We start from the raw sequence: 27,267 nt of genomic DNA on the forward strand, positions 1-27,267 counted from the left end.
GCAATAGAGAGAGAAGATGCGGATGGGGGACAGTAACTCAGACAGTCAGCAGTGGACTGGAGGTCTTTCCCTTCTGCTCCTTGGTGTGCTCTGGGAATCAGTTTGCCTGAAGCCCAGCTCTGATCCTGTAGCTCCCCCATTGGGTTGCTTCTGCCTGCTAATTATAGTGATCTAGCCAGATGACGCCCAGGTCTGGTCATGGCCACCCCTCCCCCACGTTGGAATGTTGACTTGTTTTCTGCCACATTCCCATTCCTTTGCATTGATCTCTGTGTCTTCCTTGCCCCCTCCTTCCCATTCTAACTACATCAGCTTTTTCTGTCCCCACAAAGGCTCATCTTTTCTCAAGTCTTCAGGTCCAAATAAGTCCCGAAGTGGAGGCATAGCGTAGTAGTGGAGCATGTGCTTAACATGTACGCAAAGGCCCTGGGTTCAATCCCTGGAATTCTTTCTTACCTCTTCCTCCCCCAAAAGGAAGTAGGAAAAAATGTAACCTGTCAAACCCAAAAGACCCTTACCATCCCTGTTACTGTACTTCTTAAGTGCATTTCTCCATGGGCAAGATACTTGGTTCAGTATTAGACTAGATGGTTAATTCCTTGGAAAATTCCATCTTTGTTTCTTTCTTGTATTATCTTTTTTTCTTTTTAGAAAATTTATAAAGTACGTTATGATGTTTATTTTGTGGGAGTTCATGCATGTGTGTGTGGGCAGGTCTTCTTCCACCTTATGGGTTCTTTGGGGTGAACTTAAATTATCAGGTTTGTCAGCAAACACCTTTACCCATGGACCCCTCACCAACCATAGCTTCTTGTCTCAACACCGTGACTTGATGCTCTCATTCAAAACAAAAGTTCAGGATTGGATGCACGGTAGGGTAGCACTCAGAGCAGGACAGTGCTGGCTGGGCTCTGGGGTGTAGCTAGGGCTGTAGTAAAACCCTCCCTGTCAGTGTGTGTCCCTGACCTGTCTCCCGACAGCTGCTCCATCCACTCAGGTCTGACTCGAGGAGCTACCGTGTGTTTCTGTTCATGTAATTCTCATTAACGTAATTAATGCTTCTCTCTCTCCCCTTCCCTGCTCTAGGCCCCCTCCCCATTTTCCTCCCTTGAAGGAGACCCTCCCGTCACATGGAGTGTGCCAACTCTCCTCCAGTTCTTGGCTAGCTCTAGACCCACAGTGGGCATAGATACAGGCTGCTGTTTCTGTCTGCTGGCCTTGTGCCTGTGTGTTGCAAGGCAGACCAGTTTCGAGCGTCAGATTGCCGGATCTGAGGTCAGAGCTCTCAGGCTCATGGGGCCACTTATCTCCCATGTCCAGTAGCTTGCATAGGAAAGAGGACCTGGGCAACCTGGTTTCCAGCTCTGGGCCATGTTTGGATTTCCCTCAGTTTCTCCGTTTGTAAGGCAGAAGGCTCAGACTTGATTAGCAAAGCTTGTGCACTGAATGCCTCTCCTTCAGTTTTCCATGCTGGGAACAGACGATGCTGGGGAGAGGAGGGTCACCTGGCTCCAAGGGGAGGTGCTGTACAGGAGCCATCCTCCACCAGGTTTTTCTCCGTTTTTGTGGGCCAGTGTTATTTTATCCTCCTTGGCTGCAGTATTTTTATTCACTCACCCAGTGTTTGTAAATGTTTGTTTTCTCCCACCATGCCTCCTGTTTTCCCTGCTGACTGGCCATCAGGGTGCCCAGATGGCTGGATTAGCCTGGAATGGGAAAGTAGTCATTGTCATCCCCTTGGGTTTACCCCCCCCCCCCCCAGTCTCTGCTGTGTGAGACGGAGAAAGTCGGAGGCTTGGAGTGTTTATTTGTTCTTGTTGTTTTAGCAGTGTGGGCTAGACCCTGAATTGCTAAGCAGGATTTGCTTTACTGCGGTATCCTTCATCAACTCCGCAGATTCAGAATGACTTACTACTTAAGGAAATTAATTAGGTTTGGTAAGATGGCTCACCGGGTACCCTGCTGCCAAGCCTGACCTGAGTTTGATCCTCAGGACCCACGTGTGTGTTGTAGCATGTGTGTGTCTTACCCCCCACCTCCATAAGATGGAAGCAATAAGAAAATTAGCAGTGCTAAGAATGACTTTTGTAGAGCCACATGCTGGCTTTGATTCATACAGTACCCTTCTGTGATTCAGACCTCTGTTGGAAGCTCAGCTGCTCCCAGGTCTCTTGAATTAATAACAAGTTCTTATGGAACAGATGTGATGGATGAGGCATGCAGCTGATGCTGTGTGCACCCTGGTTAGTCCTTGCAGTGGGTGAGGCATGCAGCTGATGCTGTGTGTACCTGTGTTAGTCCTTGCAGTGGATAGGTGCAGTGGATGAGGCATGCAGCTGATGGATGCTGTGTGCACCTGTATTAGTCTTTGCAGTGGATGGGTGCAGTGGATGAGGCATGCAGCTGATGCTGTGTGCACCTGTGTTAGTCCTTGCAGTGGATAGGTGCAGTGGATGAGGCATGCACCAGATGCTGTGTGCACCTGTGTTAGTCCTTGCAGTTGTAGGTGCAGTGGATGAGGCATGCACTGATGATGCTGTGTGCACCTGTGTTAGTCCTTGCAGTGGATAGGTGCAGTGGATGAGGCATGCAGTTGATGCTGTGTGCACTGTGTTAGTCCTTGCAGTGGTGTGGGTGCAGTGGATGAGGCATGCAGCTGATGCTGTGTGCACCGTGTTAGTCCTTGCAGTGGTGTGGGTGCAGTGGATGAGGCATGCAGCTGATGCTGTGTGCACCGTGTTAGTCCTTGCAGTGGATGGGTGCAGTGGATGAGGCATGCAGCTCATGCTGTGTGCACTGTGTTAGTCCTTGCAGTGGTGTGGGTGCAGTGGATGAGGCATGCAGCTCATGCTGTGTGCACCGTGTTAGTCCTTGCAGTGATACTGCAAAGTAAAAGTCTTTTCTACAGAAGATGAAACATGTTCAGAGTAATTAATTCATTAGCAGTTATTGAACACCAAGTGCTAAGCGTTATTTTCGGTTCTGTAAACATATCAGCTTATAAAGCCGACAAAACTCAATCTCATCTGCAGAGGCTTGTGTTCCTGTAGGGGAAGACAGAACACAGTAATTAGATGATACAACTTGTAGATGGTAACAGGTACAAAGGAGAAAATAAAATGGGAAGAGGCTCTGAGATGCCAGGAGTCAGTCTCTGTCCCTGTACCCCTCTTCCTGTGTGTGTGTGTGTGTGTGTGTGTGTGTGTGTGTGTGTGTGTGTGTGTGTGTTTAGTTTTACCTGGCAGGTTAGGAAAGGTGACTCTGTCACCTTTCCTAACCTGCCACACTTGGTCGAAGAGGTATGTCAGGCAGGAGGAAGAGCCGAAGCGGCTTCTTTTTCCTTTGTGAGACAGGGTTTCACTATATAGCTTGAGCTGACTTTTCATCATCTGTAGCTTCTGGCCTCAGCTACTCCTTCTGCCTGATAACACCCTCTTCTACCAAGTGTGGCCGACCTTGCTGGGCTCTGAGAATGCCTGACTCTGAAACCTGGTCTTTTTGTAGTTCACAGTACTCTCTCCGAGTAGTTCTTCCATGGTCCCATTATAATTCAAACATAGGTGACCTAGCACCTAATGTTTTATTTTTCATATTTATGAAATGCTTTTTTTTTTTTTTTTTTTTTTTTTTTTTTTTAACAAATTGCTACAGTGGTAAGAATAGTAGGCCTTGTCTTTAGTTTTTTTTTTTTTTTTTTTTTTGTTGTTGTTGTTTTTCAAGACAAGGTTTCTCTGTGTAGCCCTGGCCATCCTGTAACTTGCTGTAACCAGGGTGGCCTCCAACTCGGAGTTTTGTCTTCTTTCGCCTCCTGAGTGCTGGGATTAAAGGCATGTACCACCACCACCCAGCTGGGAGCTTACAGTTTTATACAAAATGTATAAAATGAATGAAAACACGCATGGCTACTCCAGTCTGCACTCTAGTCTAGAACCTCCTCTGGTCTGGTACTGAGTTTTATTAATAGATCAATGGAAAGGCTCCGGGAGCTGGTGCTATATAAGTAGCAGAGAAAGAGCCACAGGTGGCCAGTAAAGAATACAGAGACACATGGGTGGGCTCCCCAAGACGGGGCGGGCAGAGGTGGGATCACAGAGACTCATGGATGGGCTCCCCAAGACGGGGCGGGTAGAGGTGGGATCACTGCATGGTGCAGCCCACACCCCATGGCCACACACCTGAGACCATCTGTGGAGGGTACGGGCAGAACTCTAGCCTGCAGCTGGCCTGTATTGAAGTGGGTGGGACTGCGGGCTGCTGCCTTTTGTTTGACCAAGGAGAGAAGGTTTCCTAAAGGACTCTTCTAAAGAGCTGGAGAGGAAGGATGGAAGCCGGCGAGGAGTGTGGGGCTGAAGTTGCAGCAATGGTTTTTTCTCCTCCCGGGGCCTCAGAGTACTCCCCATCCTTCATTGCCAGCCCCGCCACCCGGCTTCTGGCTTCCTGTCGAGGAGAGGGCAGGGCTGGGCTGGGGAAGGAAGGTCTGTCCGTTAGCCGTTGAGAAAGTGGAGCAATGGCTTAGGCCTCCTTTTTTTTTTTTTTTCCCTAAGCGTGTGCTGTGACGAAGGAAATTGCAACATTTTCTTTTACTTTTTATAGAGTAAGAAGGAAAAAACCCATCTTCCAGTAAACTTAAAAAAAAAAAAACAAGTGTGTAGTCTTGGACGGTTTGTTGTCTGCCCCCCCCCCCTTTCTTATGTCGTCTTTGTAGGACTTGGTCCCAGCTACACTTTCTGTCCTTCTCCTCAGGAGGCTGTCCTTGGAGCAGGCTGGCTGTGTCTCTAGAGAGGGAGGTAGCCATGACTTGGGCCGGGGATCCTGAGCAGGTGCCTGTCTGCAGCTCTCCATGTGTCTGCTCTCCGGCACATGCTTGGGAGGGTGCTGCGCTCCCTGGATGCTGAGGGCTGTTTGAATAGGTGCCCAGCCAGCCCTCTTCCTGGGCCTGCGTTCATGTGGCGTGACACAAGGTTGACGCAGCTTTTGTTTCTCAACTCAGACAAGCACCTTCTTGGTAGATTTGGACTGTGTATTTAGGCGGAAGCCATGTCTGTGAGGCAGAGATCAAAACTGGAACAATTACTCATGTTAATGTGGAGTTTGGGTCACGTCTGATTTTGGCCTCTGGGCCGGAGCTGGGCAGGAATCCAGTTAGTTGTGTTTGGAAATGTAGAGATGATATATTTTCAGAATGAAAACTTTGTGAGGTTTGGAAACGTCGTGGAACTTAACTGCCTTCCTGCATTTCTTTAGTCGGATTACTTTTCTTTGTCTTGGCCTTCTGTTCTTCAGCATAGCCCCAAATTCCAGTACAATCCAGCTTTGAGACTCCAGCTTTAGTCTTCTAAGGATGTTCTGGGTCATCCTTGGGAATGAGTCTCCTTGCCGGAAGATGTTGATCGCCCAGGGCAGGTGTAAGCTGCCTGTGTTAATTGTTGGTCCAGGCAGAGAAAGGTAAAGCTCTGTGGGTGAGAGACTTTGTTCCGGCTCTCTGTTCCCTGGTGGTGCTTCAGGTACTGGAAACACAAGACTTCTCCTGTCTTGCTGTTTTCTTTGGAGTTGAACTGCCCTGTCTTCCGGCTGGAGAGGAGCAGGAGGCTTGGGGCCAATATGAGAACCGCTCTCATGTTCTCACATGTAGTTATTTCAATTGCAGTGAAGGAAGCCCTGCCTAGGTCTCCAGTGCCCAGTGGTTGGCTGGTGGCCACTGTAGTATGCAGCGCAAGGGAGAGAACATCTTCTCAATGGAGATAGCCATTCTGGTCCAGATCAGCCAAACTTGGAGGGGACTGTGGAAGAACAACTTGAAAGCAATCATTAGAAAAAGGTCTTTTCAAAGCATTTCATTTGTCTGTTTCAGGCAGCATCCCATCATTGAGATGCTCATGTAGCCTTGTGGCCCATAACCCAAACTGACCATCAGACTCACATGGGGTTAGCATGTGAAGGTGTAGCTCTCTGTAGTTGTCCTGTGTTTTATGGAGTCCTAGACTTTGCAGTGGAGGTATTCCAAAGAGAGTATCTTTTAAAGTTAGCTTGCAGAGATGGGTTTCATTCTAGCATCTTCTTTTTAAGAAAAACTTTAATTTTTATTGTGGGAATGTATGTCTTCGTGCACATGTGTTCCGTGGTGCGCATGTTAGAGGTCAGAGGTTCTCCTTGTAGGATTGATTCTCTTCTTCCATCTTGGCATGGATTCCCGGGATTGAAGTCTGGTCATCAGGCTCGCATGGCAAATGTTTTTCCGTGCTCAGCCATCTTGCCAGCCTATATGATAGCATTTCCATACGGATATCATTATATATTGTTCTATATCATCCGCCTTCCTGACTAGGAATGTGTATTTTTAGTCAGAATTGGCCAAGTCTGGCATCTGTCTAGTCTATTTTTAAATTCTTTAGTGACAGGAGCTTTACTCTTTCTTAAGGAAACCTTTCATGTTAAAAAAAATGTTATAGCTCTGTTAAGTAACAATCCTTTGGTACACTTTATCTTCTTTAGACCCATGGCAAAACTTGTGACTTCATGACTTGTGTTTAGTCTCAGCAGACAGGCAAGAATGCTGTAGTGTGGACCCTGCCAGGCACATTTTCAGGGAGCCTCAGTAGCCAGGGGTTCTGGGGAGATGCGGAGAAGCAGCACCATTCCCAGGATCCTTTGGCTGTTAGGCCTGGTTGAGAGACTGAGCAGAGGTCTGGACGCCTGGAAGGACCCCGCTGGCATGGCTGCGGGTACCTTTTGCCTCACACTGTGTCCTCCTGCTGCTCTGTGTGGTTGGCACATGCCCTCTAGGATGCCCATCTGCTTCCTTCGGAGACCTTGAGGGACTCAGCCATCTGATGGCTACTGTTTAGAGAGCTTTAGTAGGACCCCCCCCCCCACGTCCTAAGCATACACCTCTAAATCTGGTATGCAGGCAGGTCGGGTTTGATCTCGTCACCCTCCCTCTTCAGGCATTTACTCCCTTCTCTGCTGCATATGTAGACACCCCCTTTTTTTTTTTTCTCTCGACACCTTCCATACGCTCATCTTTCTGCATCCTTTTTGCTGGGGTTTTAGTCATCCTCGGAGACTAATAGATCTCACCTGCCCACGTTCTACCATTCCAGGAAAACCAGCTGTGGATGGACCAGTGGCAGTTGATCTGCCTGCATGGTTGCACAAACCCTAATTGCTGTTACCTCCACTTCCTCTCCGCTAGCTCAGCTCCAGGATGACAAGTAGTGTGGCTCGTCGTTTGGTATTCCCACATGCAGGCCCAGGGCTCAGAGCTCTTCAAGGTGCAGTGGTATATGGCAGGAGTGGACCCGTAGTTTTGCCTCTTTGTTTTGGGGATTTTGAGGAGGCTCTCGGGAGAGCTGGAGCCCTTGGCTCACCCTCAGCTCCAGTGAGAAGAGCGCTGTGGAGGGGGCCGATAATTAGCAAGCAGCATCTGAGGCTTGTCTGCCTCAGAGGCAAACTGGTATTTAAACAATAAAGCGTTTTAAATCGAGTCTTTAAGCACCAGCTTCAGCGGCAGCTACTGCTGAGAACGCCCTGCCCAGCACAGTGACAGCAGGAATGGGTGGAGCCCCCGGATTCCCATAGCCTTGGGAAGAGTAGAGGGAAGGGGTCTGGCGGGTGTTGGAAGGAGCTGGCAGGGACTTGATTTTGCTGTCTGGGCTGGGGATGCTTGGGGAGTGGGGAAGTGTTTCCGAGAAAGGCTGTCAGCAATCACTCAAGTCCAGTGTCTCCCAGGTTGTATTGATTTTGCTGAGTGGGCAAGAAGAGAATTTGGAGAGAGAGGCAGGAATAAACTCAGACATCTATCCTAAGGTATAAAGCACATGAAAGTATTTTTATTTTAAAACTTTTATCATTGTTTATTATTATATAACATGTTGTTATATTATTATTATTTTATGTGCCTGTGAGTGTCAGATTCCCTGGAACTGGAGTTACAGGTGGTTCTGAGCTGTCATTTGGGTGCTGGGAATTAAACCTAGGCTCTGAAAGAGCAGCTGAGCCATCTCTCCAGCCCAGTATTTTTATTTTTAAATAGCACTCCTTCAGTACTGTTTGGTGATCCCTCATGAGGTTTTTTTCTTTTTCTTCTGATGCATCTGAGCTGGGAGGGAGGATTAACGCAGGGCTTCCTCCCTTCCAGGACGCACAGAGCTGGAGGAATTCCCCAGCCCCTTGATAGTGCCCAGACACTAACCACAACCAGCAACTCTGACAAAGGTGTTCTGAGAAACGCATGTGCCAGGAATAGTCTCAACTTTCAGAGAAGAGCAGCTAGCTTGTGAGAGGCTTCCTGTGTGTTGGGGAGTGTTTGAGAATGCTCTGCTCTCCCCACCGTGTGTGTGTGTGTGTGTGTGTGTGTGTGTGTGTGTGTGTGTGTGTGTGTGTGTGTTGCCTGCGCGCACATGCTCATGCGTGCATCTGTTTGTACTCAACCACACAGATCATTGGTGATACCTTTCAAGGTCAGCTTCATTGTGAACAATGTAGAAAGTCCACACCCCAAGAAGGCCAAGAGATTGCTAGAGGCTGATTTTCTGTAAGTTCATCCCAAGGTACAGGTGCTGATCCAGGTGCTGTGTTCTTCCCACCCAAAGTTGGGATCTATTTAACAAATAGTTTTCCTTGAGGAGTAAGGTGTGCTGTTTTCAGATTTGAAAGAAAATCTGAGATGTGTAATTGGAATATGAAATTTATGAGGATCTGTGTGATGTCAGAAAGTGTGTCACTGCCTGTGTGCCATGATTTATCTGGCTCTTGATAGGAAAGTTGGGCCAGAGTACCCAGGAATCCCTCGCTGTCAAGGTCTGCGGGTCTTCCTCCTGCTCCATTCAGGTTTTTCTGCTGGAGTCAGGGGTGCTGATGGCTGAGCTCACCTAGGTCATGTGTAATGGTTATTGTGTTGGTGACTTACCAACATAGGTGTGTACCTTGAGGGCAGCAACCCGGGGACTCTGACAGACAGTGTAAGATAGTTGGTGAGGGTAGAGGCAGGGAAGACTCCTTAAGAAAAGAAAACTAGTTGGCTCAGGCCTGGAGAGATGGCTCAGTGGTTAAGGTCACTTGTTCTTGTGGAGGACCAAGGTTTGTTTCCCAGCGGATCACAACTGTTTGCAACTCCAGTTCCAGGGCATCCAGTGTCCTCATACAGATATAGCATGCAGGAAAAATACCAATGCAAATGAAATAAAAATAAATACTTAAAAACACACACACACAAAAAAACTAGCTGACTCTTGGGGGGCATGGCCTTATTTCCTGTGGCATGTGCACAGTTGATTCATAGGCAGAGTTGGCTTTGAGTGATGTGCAAGTTCTGCCCCTCTTACTGGTTTCTTCCGGGAGAATTTCCATCACCACTGGACCCGAATAGCAGTGTGTGTGCATTCTTCTTCCTGTTGCTTTCCTCTTGCCAAAGCTCGTAGGAGAAACATACAAGCAAGGTGATTCTTCTCCACGCCAGGTGATGAAGAGCTAATCTGGAGGTTGGGTGACCCTGAAGGAAGGGGCTGTCATTTCTCCAAGCTCTGAAGCCAATCCTGAAGTGTTCTGTGACACCACATAGGTGGGGGACTGTCTAAATGTGTGTGTGTTGCCACATGAAAGGGCCTGCGAAGGTCTCACTAACGGAAGCTGTTACTCTGTGTGATTCGGACATAAAGGACCTTCTCACGCTCTTTCCCCTCTCTAATGTATGATTAGTGATCAGCATCCTGTGGCATACTATCTGAGAAGTAACAACACAATACTCCTTTTCTGAGAGAACTGCCCAGAGAGTCAGAGACAGTCACCTGACCTGAGCCAGCACCTGTTAGAGAGATTTGAAAAAGCTGTGCTTGGGTGTGCATGTGTAGCGTGTCTGTGTGTGCGCATGCGTGCTCTGGGGGCAGGCATGGTGGAAGAGGGATCCGGCAGGTGGCTTCTCTTAAAGGTGGCCCTGCCTGGAGCCCTTTGCTTTGTGTTTCTGGGGAAGCTTTGTCCTGCCTTGGGCGCAGTGAATAGCAGCTACATCTGTCGGGCCTGGGCAGTGCAGTTTGCAGGGTGGGGGTGAGGAGCAGTTGGCAGATACTCCTGCTGGAGGCTCAGGCTGCCCCCAGCTTCTGGGTATTAGGGGAAGGGGGGGGCTGGGGGTCCTTAGGCAGCTGCTTGCTAATCCTGGCAATGGGAGGGGCGAGGTTTAGTCTGCTTTTATCTCTCTGCATTCTTTTCTGACTACAATGCCAGGCTGCAGCGGCTCTGCTGACCCTTGAGGGGACAGCCAGGAAGAAGCAGGTGACTTAGAGGTTTTCTCCCCTCCTCCCTGGCCTGGGGGCTTTGGACAACAGACCAGAAGATAAAGACACTTACTTAACTCTCCATTTTCCAGAGTGAAATTCAGAATTGTGAAATAAATTGAGATAGGTTGACTAAGGCTTGTAGAGGTTTAAAAATACTTTTTAATTAAAATAAACTTTTTCCCATTTTTTTAATTTTATGTACATGGATATTTTGCCTGTGTGTATGTCTGAGCACCACATGCATACCTGTTGCTGTGGAGGTCAGAAGAGGGTGTCAGACTTCCTGGGACTGGAATTATAGACTGTTGTGAGGCAACATGTATGTGCTGGGACTTGAACCCAGATCCTCTGGAAGAGTAGCCACTAAGCCGTCTCTCCGGCCCTTTCTTGTATTTTTTCAGAGTCTTGCTTGGAATTGTTTTTAGAGCATTGGTGGTATTGGTTGAAGGTGAATGATTGGTCCCTAGATGTCAGGCTCCCTGAGAAATTTCTGGAAGGCCTTACCCAGAGCAAACCTAGGTCAAGGGGGTTTCCAGAGCCGGTTGATGGCCTCAATGCTCTTCTGGGGCAACTTGCAGGGAGTCTGGTTATTTCTAAGAAAATCCACACTGGGGACAAAAAGGAATCGGTCCCTTCCTGTGGAAAGCATTCTGGTACTGCTGGGAGGCCTCGGTGTGGTTCAGGCTTAGCCAGGTTTCCCTGATTTCATTGCTTTGAGTCCACTTTCTCCCTTCTGAGCTTTTACAGAGGCCTTCGTCTGCCCTCGGCAAGACTAGGTGTGGCGTCTTCATTTTTCAGCTTACTCTCTGGTCTCACACATAACCAGAGCCCCAGTTACTGAAATGGGGGAGGGTAAACCCAGTGGAGAAAGGGCTCATGCTGGTCCTGATTACTTGTCCCACTTGTCCCAGGACTGGGAAGCAGCAGTATTCAGTATTAGCCATCGCAGCCACTTGGGGTTGTACTTGCAGACTTCTAGCCTCCAGGGCATCTGCAGGGACCAGCAGCTTTGACTCCCCAAGACTGGCATAGTTCTCTTGTAGAGAAGGACCCTCTAGAGGTGGGTTGAGGGGTGGACAAGGCCTGAACACATGAGAAGAGTGTGGATGACTCCCTATCAGCTGGGCATGCATCACTGCTGATGGGAAGGCCTTTAACGTCTTCCAGACGAACTGGTCATGATGGAAACTTACCCCCCGCTGGAGCTTTATTTATTCAGAAATCTTAACTTTTTCCAGGTCGTGGTAGTGTCAGCTCTTTACCCACTGTCCCTGAAGGCTTGGATGCAGGGTGGTGGCAGAGCCTGATGCTGTCGTGGCCGTCTGTCCATCGTCTTCTGGTCAGTGCCTCTGGCTGACTTGGGGTTCTCGCCAGAATGCCGTGGGTTGCAGTTGGGGAAGAGTTGACATTGCGCCATCATTGCCTCTCCCAGACCCAAGTCAGCGCCCCAGCTGTGATCCATCTGGATTCAGATGCGGGGCTGCTGCTGTTCTGTGTGATAGGCGCTCAGGTCTCCTCCTGGTGACTGGCACAGTGATTCCCGGGTAGGAGCAGGCCCTGCAGACTCCTCCGTGCGCTTCAGGCTCCTTTTTGGGGGTCTTGACCTCTGTATTAGTTACTTGGTTGTTGCTATGATGAAGTACCGTGACCAAAGGCTATTAAAGGAAGAGAGTTGATTCGGGCCTCCAGTTTCAGAGGGATGGGAGTCCACCATGGCAAGCCTGAGGCATGGCGGTCAGCATGGCAGGAACTAAAAGAGTACATCTTGAAATGCAGAGGAGGAACTCCAAGTGGGGCTTTTAAACTCTCAAAGATCCCAGTGACTGTTTCCGCCCCCAGCCCTGCAATCTCTCTGAAACAGTGCTACCTACCATCTGGGGACCAAGCCTTGAAATGCCTGAGCCTACAGGGGGCATTCCTCATTTAAAGCACACAGCCTCTGAGCTGCCACCCATCCACACATCCACCCATCCTCACCCCCCCCCCCCAGCCCCTGGCCTAGAAGTTGTTTTGGTTTGTGAGATGGTTTTATTTGAAATGTATACGCCTCCTGTAAGACCTTGAGTCCAGAAGCTCCAGATGGTTCGGGGTCCCTGGAAACCAGAAAGGCCAGGTTGAGAAAGAGCAGACTAGTTGTAGGCACTGATAGCCAGAAGTTCTCTGTTGTCCTGTTCTTTTTGGGGAGATGCACAGGGCCCACTCAGGCCAGGCATGTCTTAGATTGTGTAGGGAAGAAAACATGAAAGTGACCTGACCATCACTTCTCGCTAAGTTGGTTGTAGTGCCTAAGTTGGAACCGACTTGTGCTACTTTCTGGCATATTCTTTGATCACATGACAGTCTATCACATGTTGTCTTATGCAGCCAGATTTAGATGATCTATCTCATTGGAGTCGGGGTGGGAACAGAGACAGTAGTCTTAAAATTATTGAAACTGGACTTTGAAAAATATGAGTGAATTTTTTTCCATCCAGAAAAATATATTCCTTTAATTCTCTTTGGCTTCCATGTTGTTGTTTGTTACACACACACACACACACACACACACACACACACACACACACACACAGAGACAGACTGACTGGGGCTAAGAGACAGGCCTTCTGCTTATTGGTTCAGAATTTTGCTGTGGATCATCTGCAAAGTGGAGCATCCATGTGCAGATGGTCGAGGGCTGCTTGGACCTCAGGCCGTTTCTCTGGGGAGCAGTTGGTGAAACAGCAGGCCTCCTGTTTTTGGCTTGTGTGGAACTGCTGGAGATGTGTGAGGCTTGGATTGGCATCTGTGTATTCGGTTTCTATCTAGAAAAGTGGCTTCTAGAGATGTTATAAATAGGGGTCTGTCAAAACTGGACAGCACATGTATTCTTACCCCCTCCCTGGGTGCTGGATCCCTTCAGCCAAGGCTAGAGTGGGTGGGACTTGTTTCTGACCACAGTCACATAATGATGCAGCTGGTCCATAGGAGCAGGAGGTGGCATTCAAGGTCTAAGCATTAACTTTACATTTACTCTGTGCTGGCCAGCATGGCCTGCCACCAGGTCAGCCTGGCCGAAACTAGCACTGCCTTACACTTCCTCCCATGACCTGCCAGCCACCTCCTGGTCCCCGAGCGCTGGGAACTGGCTGTTCTTTCTCCTTCCCATTTCAGATGTGCCGTTGGTGTCCATCTGCCCAGCCACCTAGGCTCTGCCATTAGCCACTGACGACACTGTTGGTCACACTTTCCATCCTTCAACTTAGCGACCATTCACATTGTATCTGGAGGATGCATTTCATAGTTAGTTTAGACGTCAGTGCGTTTCACCCCATACTTTCAGCATACGTACACATTTGAGTCTAGCATTTGCTAATGTGTTCCACATACAACCCAAGTCTGTATAATGAAAAGGTTATTCTTCTAGTAAATTCCCCCATGCTCTTCCCAGCCATACCCCTTTACAAGATGGACATACTCACACACAACCTTCCACTCGTGTGTGTATGTATGTGTGTGCCTGTGTGCATGAACTCTTGTCCGAGGTTCATTCACATGGTTGCATGTGTTGGCAGTCTGTTACTTTTGTGCGGAGTCCCGCGCCATGTGTGGGCATGATAATTTGCTTCTCTGGTCTTCTGTGTGTGGGCTTGGGTTGTTCCCAGTTTTGAGAACAGATGAGTAGTTCCATGTGCCTTTTTGCGCAGGTCTTTTTCTTACGAACCTAATGTTTTCATTTCTCTTGGGTGAGTAGCTGGCATGGGATTGCTTGGGGCCTGGAGATTGTTGCTTCTTGTTTCTGGCCAACTGCCCTGTCTTCTCACCGTCTGAGATTAGGGAGAGCCTACTCCTCAACTGAGTGACTCTCGCAGAGACCGTAGCTCCTCCTTGGAGCCCACCCAACTTTCTCAGGGAGAGGAAAGTGGCTGGCTTACAAGACTTTACCATTGTTAACCTGCTCACTGCCGCCAAGGAAAGTAGAATTTAGTACCTTTTGGTGACACCCCGTAGAATTTTAGGACTGTTACTGCTTTGACCCCTGGACTGCCTCTTGAGGGTTCTCTTTTTCAGGCCTGTTGCGCTGGTTTATTGGGCTGTGTCGTGGGTCTCAGATCTGTGACATCAGATGAGTTAATGTGAGTCAGAATGCTGTGGATATAAGTGCTATTAAGGTACTCAGCATGACGTCATGTCAAACTTTTGATACTAATAACATTAGCTGCATATGTTCTGCTTGCCATTGTCTCATTTAATCCTTGTTTCCGTCTGATGAAAAAGCTACTGTTAAAATTAGCTTAATCTGGACTCTTTGGTTTAAAGCAGCCTTTGTATTATTGACGAGATGCATCTTTGTGGTGGGGGCTGGGGAGAGTGGGGGTGAAGGTGGGAGTGGGGAGAGGGTGGTATTGATCTATGCTGTGTAGGAATTAGCAGCATTATGGCCTCTCCTCATTAGATGCAGTTGCAGTGTGTTTCCCGAAGCCATAATGATCAAAATATTTGCCAGACACTGCCAAGCGTGCCTTGGGGGCAAACATCAGTCTAGTTTGGTGGCAGCACATTCACTGAAATTGGAACTATACAGAGAAGACTAGCTTGGCACCTGCATGTGATGCACACAGTCGTGAAACATCCATGTCTTCCCATTTTGTTCCTCCTTTACTTTCTAGAGGGTGGGTCTGTGTTAGGGATGTGGGGCAATATTCCTCTTGGAGATCATCATGTAGAGCCACACTTGGAATAATTTATTCCTACCTATCAGAATGTAGAATGAAGTGATTTTGATCTTGTTGCAGAATAGTTGCTTAACTATGTAAAGATGTGTTACATTTGTTTATGTTGCAGAATATGTGTTTAACTGTGTAAAGATGTGTTACATTTGTTTATATTGCAGAATATTTGTTTAACTGTGTAAAGATGTGTTACATTTGTTTTATTGCATTTTTTTGTTAGATGTGTTACATTTGTTTATGCTGCATTTGTTAATTATATGAAGATGTGTTGCTGTTTTACCTTGTCTGCCTAAGGCACCTGATCAGTCTAATAAAAAGCTGAATGCTAATAGCCAGACTGAGGAGGGATAGGTGGACCCGGCAGACAGAGAGAGTAAGTAGGAGGAGGAATCTAGGCTTGAGAGAATCAGAGGGAGAGGGAGACATCCTTTTTTTCAGACAGGCAGCCTCCAACCAGCCAGACAAGGAGTAGGACACACAGAATGAAAGATGGTAGAAAGCCCTGAGGCAAAACATAGTTGAAGAGAAAAAGGTTAATTTAAATGATAAGATATAGTGGGACATAAACTAAGACTGAGCATTCATAACTAATAATAAGTCTCCATGTCATGATTTGGGAGCTGGTTGGTGGCCTAAGGAAAGCTTGCTGCAAGTATCTGAAGAACTTGTGGTTTCAGTATATCTATATCCACTTGATCTCCCCAGCAATTTCATATCATTCTGTGGTGTAGCTAGATCATGTACTTTTTAAACCAGTTTTCGATTAAGAGATACTAGTTTATTTTCAACGTTTCCCCACCCCAACCAACTGGAAGTAGGCAGTTAGTGAGTTAGTATCTTTGATAGATTCCATCATTGTCTCCATTTAATGGTTGAGGGCAGTGGAGACTTAGAAAGTGAAATAATTGGTTAAGGCCCAGCAAGCTCCCAAGCTTAAAGTTGGTATTTGAACTCTTAATTTCAGAGCTATGCTTTTAATCACAATTCTTTACATCCTTCATTATTCTTAGAAGTAGCCTAATAATAAACCAACAACAAATAAGTGTATTGAAGGAGGGCACAGCCCTAAGTACAGTTTTATTAACACTTCAGCAGATACATTGTTACCCCTAAGTTATGGCAAAGGGAACTGGAGGTCTGATGTTAGAAAACTTCTTTGGGCCACTGCTCAGATGATGGTAGACCAACTGGGTCCCGCCCCAGGCACTCAGAGCCTTTTCTTCCTGGTGTCTGGAGCTGACTCCTTGAGAGGGCTCTTTCCTCTTGAGAGGGCTCTTTGCTTTTGGAAATACTAACAGAACTTTTGGGAGGTGATTTTGGCCAGTATTTCTCCTATTACATCTTTAAAAACATCTGTTACCTAGAACACTTACTGATCTTTATTTACTTTCTTGTCACTTGCAAATATGATAAGCTGGTTGTCTGTGATATCTTCAGTCAGCTCATCGGTAAAATAGTAGACAAAGCCAAGAATGATGTTGTGCCTGTCCTGACCACCTGTTTGCAAATTCCCAGCAGCCACTTCCCAAATTACCACACAGAGGCTTATATTAATTGTAAATGCTTGCTCATTAGCTCAGACTTACTACTAACTAGCTCTTACGCTTAAATTAATTCATAATTCTTATCTGTGTTTAGCCACATGGCTTTTGGTACCTTTTCTCAGTATGACATTCTCATATTACTTCTCTATGTTTTCCGGTGACTCTCTGACTCTGCTCTTCCTCTTCCCAGAATCCCCCTGTCTGGCTCTCAAGCTCAATCTCTTCCTGCCCAGCTATCAGCCAATCAGCTTTTTATTAGCAAATGAGAGTAACACATATTCATAGTATAGAAAAAGATTGTTCCACAGCATGACATTCCCGAGTTAGTCATGGGGTATATTCTCTGAGTTAGTCAGCAGATTTTTAGGGAATATTCAAATGCCATGTAGTGGGGGCTTAAGACTTGGAGTCAAATGGCAAGACATTGCCTTGGCCTCCAAGGGGCCTGTGGTGGGAGGAGAGTCATGTTGTGAGTTACGCCAGTGTTTTAAGCTTTTGCTTTGTTCTGACCAAACAGCTGTCAGAAGCCGTCTGAGGAACAGTTTAGATTGACTCAAGTTTCAGAGGGTCCAGTCTGTGGTCACCTGGCCCCATGTGCGTGGAAGAATGCGGCAGAGAGAGCTGTGTACCTGTGGCAGACAGGAAATAGCAAGACAGGAGGAGCTGGAGACAGGATACATCTAAGGACTCACCTCCGGTGATCTGCTTTCTCCAGTCAGGTCTCAACCTCTTGACTATCCAGAACGTCCCAAATTAGCACCACCGACGGGGACCCAGGGGTTAATACATGAACCCTGGGGAACTTCTTAGACTCAAATCATAACAACTGTTAAGTGCTGTGACTTACAGGCTTATGGGAATGAGGAAGAAAGAGGGGCTGACTGGGCCGTGAAGTGGCTGGAGAAGTGTCACAGGAACGGAGGACACTGCGATGGTTTTGAAAGGTGCAAAGACAGGAAGTCCTGAAGTGCCTTGTGTCGTTACATGTCATGTCACTTCAATGTTGGGAATGTTGGGAGGTGACAGCAGGTAGGAAGGACCAAATTCCGAATTTAGATTTTGTCTTGTTATCTAGTGGAGGGACTTGTAGAGAAGAAGATGTCCTAGTTAGCATTGATTGTCAACTTGACACAGTCTAGAGTCAAATTGAGGGGAAAGCCTCCGTTGAGGAATTGCCTAGATCAGATTGGTCTGTGGGCGTGTCTGTGGGGGGTTGTCTTGATTATTTATTAATACAGGAGGGCCAGCCCACTGTGAGGCATCACCCTCTCTGAGCAGGTGGTCCTGGCCTGTCTAAGAAAGCCGGCTGGCTGGGTGGTGATGGTGCATGCCTTTGATCCCAGCACTGCAGGTCTCCTTATCCCTTCTCTCCTCTGTGGGTTTGAACACTTCCTCCCAGGGTGGCCTTCTTGCTCTTGCTCTTGCTAAGGGGTGTCTGTGTGTTTGAGCACCAGATACTCTCTGGTCAGCCAGTTCAGACAGCTCCTTGGCTTGTGTCTTCAGCTGGGTGAGGAATGAGTACAGTTATACAAGACATTACCCAGGGCCTTGTTCTTAGCAGAACAGAAGTTAACTTCTCTGTCATGTGTGCTCTTGTGTTAGGGGACTAGAGAACTGTCCCATATCTGGGTCATTTTTATTAACGATGTGGGAAAGAGTGGCTGACGTCTCTTCCTTCTCACCCATTCTCCCATGTGTTACACAGACTGCTTCTGCCTTCTGGTTCTTTCTCTCTTGACGCAGTGTGTGCATTTGTGTGCTCACGTGACCCTGAGTGTTGGCTCTCAATTTGTAGGAGCTGCTTTATCTTTCACCCTCCCCTCCCCCTCCCCATCTTCCCATCAGACCTGTTTGGGTTTATGAGCATGAACCTCATTCAGCTAAAGTGGAGGCTGGAAGATGGCATTGCACTTTGCCATTTGAATGAAAACTTGGCACTTGATGTGACAGGGCAAATTGAATGAGCTCCTGACCCCCTCTGCTGTAATGAAAAAAGATCTTGGGCTGGAGAGATGGCTCAGAGGTTAAGAACACTGGCTGTTCTTCCAGAGGTCCTGAGTTCAATTCCCAGCACCAACATGGTGGCTCACAACCATCTGTAATGAGATCTGGTGCCCTCTTCTGGCGTGCAGGCATACATGGAGGCAGAATGTTGTATACATAACAAATAAATAAATCTCTAAAAAAAAAAAGAAAAAGAAAAAGAAAAAAGATCTCTGCTGATTCTTACGAGTCTCACCCACTAAATACTACAAAGAATATGTCATTTTTCTTCCTGTCACTTGAACTTCAGTGCTAGGACCAACTTAAAGAGTTTGGTGTGTCTCCTTTTCACCTGGCTTTGTCTTGATTTCTGGGAAAGATGCCTTGTGATTCATTGGAAAACATGGCCTGTGGCAGCTACAGTCTGTCCATTTAGTTAGTGCTCGTTGAGACTCTTTTGATGTCAGGCTTTGCACTGGCCTCAGGAATGGAGTAGCTCGTGTGTGTGTGTGTGTGTGTGTGTGTGTGTGTGTGTGTGTGTGTGTGAGAGAGAGAGAGAGAGAGAGAGGGAGAGAGATATGAAGAACTGCAGAGGCCCAGGAATACAGCAGGGATGGGTATCTTTGGGTTTTTTATTGCTGTGATAAAACACCATGACCAAAGCATCTTGGGAAGGAAAGGGTTTATTTGGCTCACACTTCCACATCACTGTTCATCATTGAAGGAAGTCAGGGCAGGAACTTAAACAGGGCAGGAACCTGGAGGCAGGAGCTGATGCAGAGGCCATGGAGGGTTGTTGGCTTGCTCCCCTTGGCCTGCTTGTCCAGCTTTCTTATAGAACCCAGGACCACTAGCCTAGGGATATTCCCACCCACAATGGGCTGGGCCCTCCCCCACCAATCCCTAAGTAAGAAAACACCCTTTAGGCTTGTCTACAGCCCAGTCTTCTGGAGGCATTTTCTCAATTGAGGTTCCCTCCTCTCAGATGACTCCAACCTGTGTCAAGTTGACCTAAAATTAGCCAGCACAATGGGAGACATCTAGGATGGATGAGATAGTTTAGCAGCAAGTATTTGGGGCTCAAATGCCTTAAAAACTCATTTATGGAAAAAACAAATCACTACCACCATTAAGCCATATACCAAACAGACCAAAACACACCCAAAACCTAGAGGCTGGAGTGTGAATCTTAGATTTATCTTTTACTAGCGGGTTGGCCTTGGGCAAGTGGCTTCAGTAGTCGTCTTCATAAGGTGGAGTCGGCAATAGACTGTATCCTGTAGGCTCTCAGGCTTCAGTGTGGCAGTAATGTCTTGTGTGAAGTGTAACTGACACACGGTAGTTCCATATCTATGAAAATTGCTCTTTTTGTTTCTAAGTCCTAATTTGTCTGTTGGAATAGAAAGAAACATTAGTGTTCCCAGTCTCTCACCTTCTTACCTACATTAGTTATTTTTCTGTTGCTTCGATAAAATACCAGATCAAAAGCACTCGATCAAAAGCAACTAAGAGTTAATTTTGGCTTATCATTTCCAGAGGGCTAGAGTCATACTGGTGGGGAACGCATGACGTGCTTTCAGGAATAGCACGCTGACTGACCACATTTCTGTGGCACACAGGATGCAGAGAGAAGGAAGCAGGGAAGGCTGTAAACCCCCAAGCCCACCTCTGGTGATGAGTTCAGATGCTCCGGATTTCATTTTTTTGAAGCTCTGCCAATGGGGACCAAGTGTTCAAATACTCCGAGCCCTCTGGGCCATTTCTCACTCAAACCACTCTCCCGCTGAGGCCTCCTGAGAAGTACTGTCCCTACTATGTATGCACAGGGTTCATTTCCACACGGGTCAGAAGTTGTGAGCAGCGGTGTGGTTTGGACCTAGTTTGCCTTCGGTCATAGTTTGGCTCCGTTCTCCAGGAAGTTGTGATGCCTTCTTACTCTCCTGTGCACGTGCGCATCCTCCTGTCACCTGGCTGTCCCTCAGTTCTGCTCCTTTCCTCTGGAAGGAAGAAGACCAGGCCTGTGCAGTGCACATAACCCCACCCCAGTTCAAAGCTCCTCTGAATCATTTCCAAAAAAGAAATTCATGCAGCCGTTAAAGAATCAGACAAACATAAAAAGTAGAAAAAAGGGTGTGTGTGTGTGTGTGTGTGTGTGTGTGTGTGTGTGTGTGTGTGTGTGTGTGTGTGTAGAATATGTGCGTGTCTATAAGGTCTGCTTACTGGTGACCAGCACTGTTAACTCCTTTTTTGAGATTTTATTTTATGTAAACGAGTGTTTTGCCTGAATCTATGTTTGTGCATCATGTGTGTGCAGTGCCTGTGGAGGCCAGAAGAGGGTGTTGACTCTCCATGACTAGAGGTACCAATGGCTGTGAGCATCATGTGGGTGCTGGGAGTTGAACCCAAGTCCTCTGACTGGTGCTCTTACACACTGAACTATCTCTCCAGCCCAGCACTGTTAACTTAAAAGCAATTTCCTCCAAGAAAACCTTAGGCATTCATGAGGTCGCATGTTCTTTCTCTTCTGTCTTACACATATGCATGCACACACATGCACCCCCCCACACACACATCCCATATTCTTCTTATTTATGACTTATGGGAGTCTGTTCTCTCCTTCCACCATATGGGTCCTGGGGATTGAACTCAGGTACCCAGGCTTGTCAACATGTGCCTTTACCCATGGAGCTGGTTCACCAACCTCTTTCCTCTGTCTTAAGAAACAAAATAACAGCAGAAATACACAGGGAGTTATACATTCTGTTTAGTTTTCATTTCTTTCTTTTTTTAAAAAAAGAAATTTAAGAACTACACAAAAGAAGAAAAGTGTTGCCCGTAATCCTTCTCATTTATAGTAAACCTAAATTAACGCGTTGGTGAGTGTGCATCTTGTCTTGAGGGCTATTCTTTGAAAGTTACTTAGGAAATGTGAATGCAGTTCCATTAAAAAGGACATTAAACACAGCCAGAGCACCACCTGGCTCCTTGAGCGCTTTCCCAGCCACAGCACCCCGTTCTCCGTTCTCCCCGTGGTGACGGCCGAGAAGCCGCTTCATTCTCTCACTGAGGGCACCGTGTTCTGTGGTCTGCATCTGTGTGTACACATCTTGATCAGCTCCTTATTTGTAGACATCTGGGTGCTAGCAGGCTCCCTGCCGTTCAGTGCTGCAAGAAAAGAGTTTGCAGGGCCGTTACTGGATCGAAGATTTAAACACAGTTTTCATAGGTATGACCAGATTTCTCCAAAAGTAGAATTCTTTCAGTCGTGAGTGAGAATCTGTTCCCTGAATATCTGCCAGTCTAGGAGTTTGTTCAAATGTTAAAGTTTTGCCAGCCTGGCACAGTTATGGCCCTTTAATAAGTATTCCTCTTTATGAGTTGCAGTGGGCATTTTCACTTAGCAGTTGTGGTTCTTTTTCTTTGAACCTCCTTTCTTATCCTTTATCCAGTTTTACGTTGGGTTGGTGGTCTTTGCTAGAGTCCAGTTAGCATTTACCCACTGTGCATTGCAACTGTTTGGAAAATTTGTCATTTACAGTGTGACCTTCGGTTGAGCCTCAGTCTTTTGCAGCTGCCTTGCTGGTGCTTCTGGAGCATGAAGGGGCACAGCGGGGGTCACCTCAGTGGAGGTCACTTCGGGCAGCATGGCGAGGGTGTTCATGGCTTTTGGTACTAGGATTCCTCATGTCAGTTTAACTTTGGGTGGAGACGTTCCTTCATCGTAGTTATAAAATTCAGTAACAAATAGAGAATTGATTTTTGTTCTGACCAAATGTGTGGGAATACATGCACAGGGCCCTGGTACTCTACACCCATGTACCTATTTGTCTGCTTTCATGCTTTGGATCACAGGTAGATGAACAGTATGGCGTGTCTTTCAGGCCTGTTGGCAGCTGTCAGTGGTTTGGGAGTTGAGACTCTCTACCACGGTGGCTGCGTCTGTGGCAGCATCTTACCTACTGCATTTGCAGAACAGGTTACATACAATGTATAATCAGTTGATGTGCTTTTAGGGCCAGAGCTTGAAGTGTGTGTGTCTCCTTATAGTGTAATTAAGTCCCATGGCTTGGGGTCTCATGCTTATTTGTTAATGCCTTCTGTTGTCTCCTCATCCCCGGAGCCAGTGTGGGTACACGCTGGGCACTCTAGGTTTGGCAGAGTGAGGGCATTGAATGTGTGCCCCTCTCCAGCCCGAATCTTGACGGACCTGGCTGAGGTAGCAATGATGTAAGGATGGCATGTTCTGGTTGCCGAGCTCTGAGACGTCTTCATGCCTTTCATCTTTTACAGTTGTCTAACTGGGGCTGGGTTAGCTTCTCATGTTGTGTGGAGGCTCCACTCCCCAGGCTTCCTGTGGGAAGGCTCCCTAGACATTGTTGAGGAGACTTCTCCCTGGAAGAGCTGTATGTGGCGCTAAGGTAGGAGTGAGCAGAGCTGGGGCAGTTCAGAGAATGGCTGAGCAGGCTCAGTCCACTCCTTCCTGAGGTAGGACCACTGAGGGGGACTTGAGCCTGCACCGCTGGGCACAAGCTGTTTTCCTGTGGAGACTGAGCGCTCAGGAGGTAACCTAGCCCACAGATGTGGGTGTCTAGTTGCCTGGGTGGAGGCGTGCTACAGGGGCTTCACATTCCAGTCCTGCCTCAGCTGGCTGCAAGGTCCTGTGGAGGGATTTCTCCATACTGGATGATCTCATGTGTAAAACAGGATGTTCCCGCCCCGTGTGGGCGTCAGACAGGTGAGACGACATTGCACGGACTTGGCCGTTTTCCTTGGAGATACCCCTCCCCTGAGCTGTGCCTGCTGCTCACTCAGGAGGTTGATGAGGCCTGTCTACAGACCTGCCTCCAGCCAGGCCTTTCCAGGCCTGCTTTCCTTTTGCCTTGCATAGCATCTGGGGCAACCAGGCGGTACCAAAGAAGCGTTTGTGGTCCAGAGTGAAGAGACCGTGCCCTGGCCGCAGGGAGTGGTGAGGTGTTTCCTCCGACCCAGCTGCCTCCTGGGAACGTGGGGGTCGTGTTTAGCAGCACACCACACGGTCACACACTTGGCACCTGAAATGGACTTTTGCGTCACTCTTGGCACCAGGTCGGAATCAGCAACCGTCTCTGCTCCAGCTGTCCCTTTAAGTGGTGTGCGGAGGGAGAACTCAGGGCCGCCCTGTATCCTGGGTCCCCACTGCCTGGTGCCTGGAGCTGTGAATAACCCCCAAGTGAAGTGAGTGTGATTGGGATCCCAGCTGCCCACTTCAGGGGAGCTAATAGACTACTCCGTAGGGGCAGAATAGTAAGAGCAGATCACTGACGGGCCGCCAAGAACCCATCTTGGCAGTGTGCATGCTGTTCACATGGCAGACTTGTTTAGTACACCGGGTGACCCCATAGGTCTGTCACTGGGTGTTCAGGAGATGAGGAAATGGGAGGCACAAAGGGGTTAGGAGCCCCCTCCCCAGAGGTCACAGAGCTTGTAAGGTCTGTGGAGTTTGTGTGGGCAGCTTATCCGGTGCGCCTGTTGTCCTTGTCTGCTGTGGGTGGGGAGCGCCGCAGGCCCTGGCGCCTCTCTCTTTCTTTCCCATTGGGGATTCTGTCCCAAAGGGGAAAAAAAGGTGTGTGTGTGTGTGGGGGGGGGGTTAGTTTGATTTAGAGTGTCTTCTCAGGAGATCCCATGATGGAAGATCTGGAGGGAAGGTGAGGGACTCAGAGGTGTATGGCCAGCGTCCTGGGCCCATTTTCCACACCGGGCAGTCCTACACCTCCCTCACGGCTGCTGTCTTAGAACTTCCTTCCCGGGTTGTGGGCTCCATGACCTGATCCTGACCCCTGTCACACTTGGCAGGCAGCCCTGGCTCTGGCACCTTAGTTTAGAACACACATCTTTTGACCTTTCAGAATTTCAGACGCGCCATGTAGGGCTGAGTCTAGGCACAGAATCGACTCCAGGCTTAGCATGGGTACCTTAGATTTCGGAGTTCCTCTCAGGTGCGCCCTCTCTCGGGGCCTGGGTGTTTTTAGTGGAAAAGTCTATTTTCTGGTGCAGAGTTAGGGTCCTGGGTCCTTTGTTCTCCAGTGACTCCTGCTTCTGCTGCACCTGCTGCTCCAGCTTGCCCTGGCCAGGGTCCTCTGGCAGCTTCTTGTCCCGTCTGCCCGTGGGGTGGGGCTCCAGGTGCCTCTCTTGTCTCTCTTTACTTAGCCATGTATTCAGGTTTGCAGTTTTGGCTCCCTCTCCAGGTTTGATGTGTCCTGCACTTGAATAAAAGTGGCATTGGCACCTCATGGCCCTGCCTTGTGACGTCAGCCTGTCTGACGGATGTGAAGGTCTGTCATAGCTTCGCTTATTTTTCCAACTCAGTGAAGGTCTGATAAACACGTGACTGGGATATATAGGGAGACCCTATCTCAAATGAAACAAAGCAAAAGTGGAGCTCCACTATAAACTCTGTTCATTCTAAAAATGAACACTTTCATAGTTAAGCCTCGTCTCTGCAACCTAACCAGCTTTCTAGAGAATGAAACCTAATTTCATGTTGGTTACTTGTCTTCCTGGGAAATTTTAGGTTTCCCTAGGAATTGAGAATTCTCCTAATCCTGTTCCAGTTGACTTCATCTGGAGGAGAGAGGCCTGCCTGTAGCCCCTCACTCCTGGCTGCTGTGTGGGAGCAGAGAGGCCGCCTGCAGCCCCTCACTCCTGGCTGCTGTGTGGGAGCAGAGAGGCCGCCTGCAGCCCCTCACTCCTGGCTGCTGTGAGGGAGCAGAGAGGCATTCAGTCGTGATGTCCACCCCTCCACCCCCCAGCATCGTGTGTGAGTCCAGACTGTGGACACCAGTGCTTGGATCGTGTTTAATTAATCCTCAGACAGTTGTGTTCCTGGATCCCAAGCCAAGTGTCCAGCGTGAGGGTTGATTTTCCTAAGCACACTCTGCTGCGCTCTGCCCTCTTGAGGATTTCGTCTGCTTCGGCCTTGTGGCCTCCACAGAGGGCTGACACAAATGGACCTAGTGGTTAATCTGGCTCTGGAAAACACAGAAGCGTGGCCTGGAGCCTGCTCTGACGCCTTGGTTCCCTGGCCGTGCATCTCTGATATCCCCTGCCCCCAGATGTGGAGGCGAGTGTGAGGGTGTGAGCTCCCCCTTAGGATTCTTTCTACTTTCATTCTACAGTGTGAGGAGAATGGGAGAGAGAACTGAATCCTAAGTATTTCCAGTGCCCACCTCTTGTTCACTCTTCTCCACCAGCCTCAACATTCAGATCGTCGTTCTGTGTTGGTTTTGACGTTCAGTACCTTGTGTGACCTCTGGTAATTCAGTCAGTACTTGTTGAGTCGAATTACATGCACATGGGATTGGCCAGTGCCTCTCTGTTCCTCCTACAGCATGGGAAAGTCAAAATACCTGCCTCCCAAAACAACACACTCCACACAGAGCTTGTGCCGTGCCCTCGTTTGACCACACGGTGGCAGTGTGACACAGTGGGGAGCTTGCATCCTGTCTTCTGACGCCAGCAGATAGTGGGAGATAGTAATCGAGTTGTGGGCTTCTGCACGGGAAGTTGCTTCTTCAAAGCCACTCCGAGAAATTTCAGCCTCTAGCCTTCTCTTAGACTCTGAGATATAGGGTAGAGAGACTTGGAATTTGGAGTCAGACCATGGCTGTCCTTGGGCAGGCTACTTCTCTGTAGTGTGTCCGTTAGAAACAGTTCAGCACAGCGTGGAGCACAGCATGAAAGCACGTTCGTTTCTCGGTGGAGGTTCCTGTGCTTGCCTTTGGCTGCACCTCAGCTGTCTGAACCTCCTCACCGGGTGCTAGCTTCATGGACCTGAGCTATCCTCTCAGCCCCCTGCTTACCTCGGCCAGATAACTTCATTTTAGTCAGTGCCCAGTTCTCACCTTATCACGTGTCTGGATGCCTCCGCTGCCTGCCTGTCTGTCTGTCCACTGCCTGTCTGTCTGCTCCCTGGCCTGGCTGTTTGCCTGCCAGCTTGGCCTGCACAGTGTCCAGAGCCGTTGGAGTGTGTGATGTATTGGTAAGTCTGTGTGGGTCTGTGTCTTAAGGATTTTAGCATTTATGCCCCACACTCGGTAGGCACTCTGGTAACAATGATAGTTACTACTACTGAACACAATTCAACCTTCATAGCCTGTCTGTGGACAAGCTGTTATTCCATTTTACAAAGCAGAAGTGTGTTAGGATGCCTTTGGCTCCCAACAGAATTCTACTAAAAAAGTTTAAGCAGTCAGGAAATTATTCTTAGGTTTGTTTGTTTGTTTGTTTGTTTTGTTTTGTTTGGGGGATAGGGCCTCACATAGCCCAGGCTTGCCTTGGATTCATTATGGAGCCGGGATCAGCCTTGAAGTCTTTCTCTCTTGTCTGGTCTCCCAGTGGCTGGCATTGCAGGTATGCCTGGCGGGATATGGGATGCTTGGTGATATCACGAGGATTCGGGAAGCTGCTGTGTGTTTCACTTGCTTCCCTTCAACACACTACTCTGTGGTCTTAGGCCTTCTAACACTACGGTGTTCCATGGTGACAGCATGCTCCTAGCTGCTGGTGCAGGAGACGGTCTGGACCCTGGGCCTTTTTCTGTGGCTGCCTCCTGATAAATAGCCTTCAGAGTTCTGGGCCTTTTGGATCTTCGGCTTGTTCCTAAGCTAGAAATGACACTAACGAGCCTTTAAGGCTGGTGAGGGTCCAGTTTCACTTAATGCCCCTGGACACCTGGTCTAGGGAAGAGGCAGGAGTGTGAAGGAGGCTCACTGAGTTGTACAA

General features: G+C 48.2%; 1 protein-coding gene and 1 pseudogene across 1 annotated transcript in view; both read left to right on the top strand.

Annotated features, from left to right (window-relative positions):
• The window catches only part of Mapkapk2 (MAPK activated protein kinase 2), a 43,657-nt gene that overhangs the window by 9,864 nt on the left and 6,526 nt on the right, over positions 1–27,267 (top strand). The gene's annotated exons all lie outside the window — the stretch shown is intronic.
• LOC114698140 lies at positions 14,793–14,891 on the top strand (annotated as a pseudogene).

This window comes from Peromyscus leucopus, chromosome 15 (genome assembly GCF_004664715.2).
Source record: "Peromyscus leucopus breed LL Stock chromosome 15, UCI_PerLeu_2.1, whole genome shotgun sequence".
In the NCBI taxonomy this organism is placed as follows: domain Eukaryota; kingdom Metazoa; phylum Chordata; class Mammalia; order Rodentia; family Cricetidae; genus Peromyscus; species Peromyscus leucopus.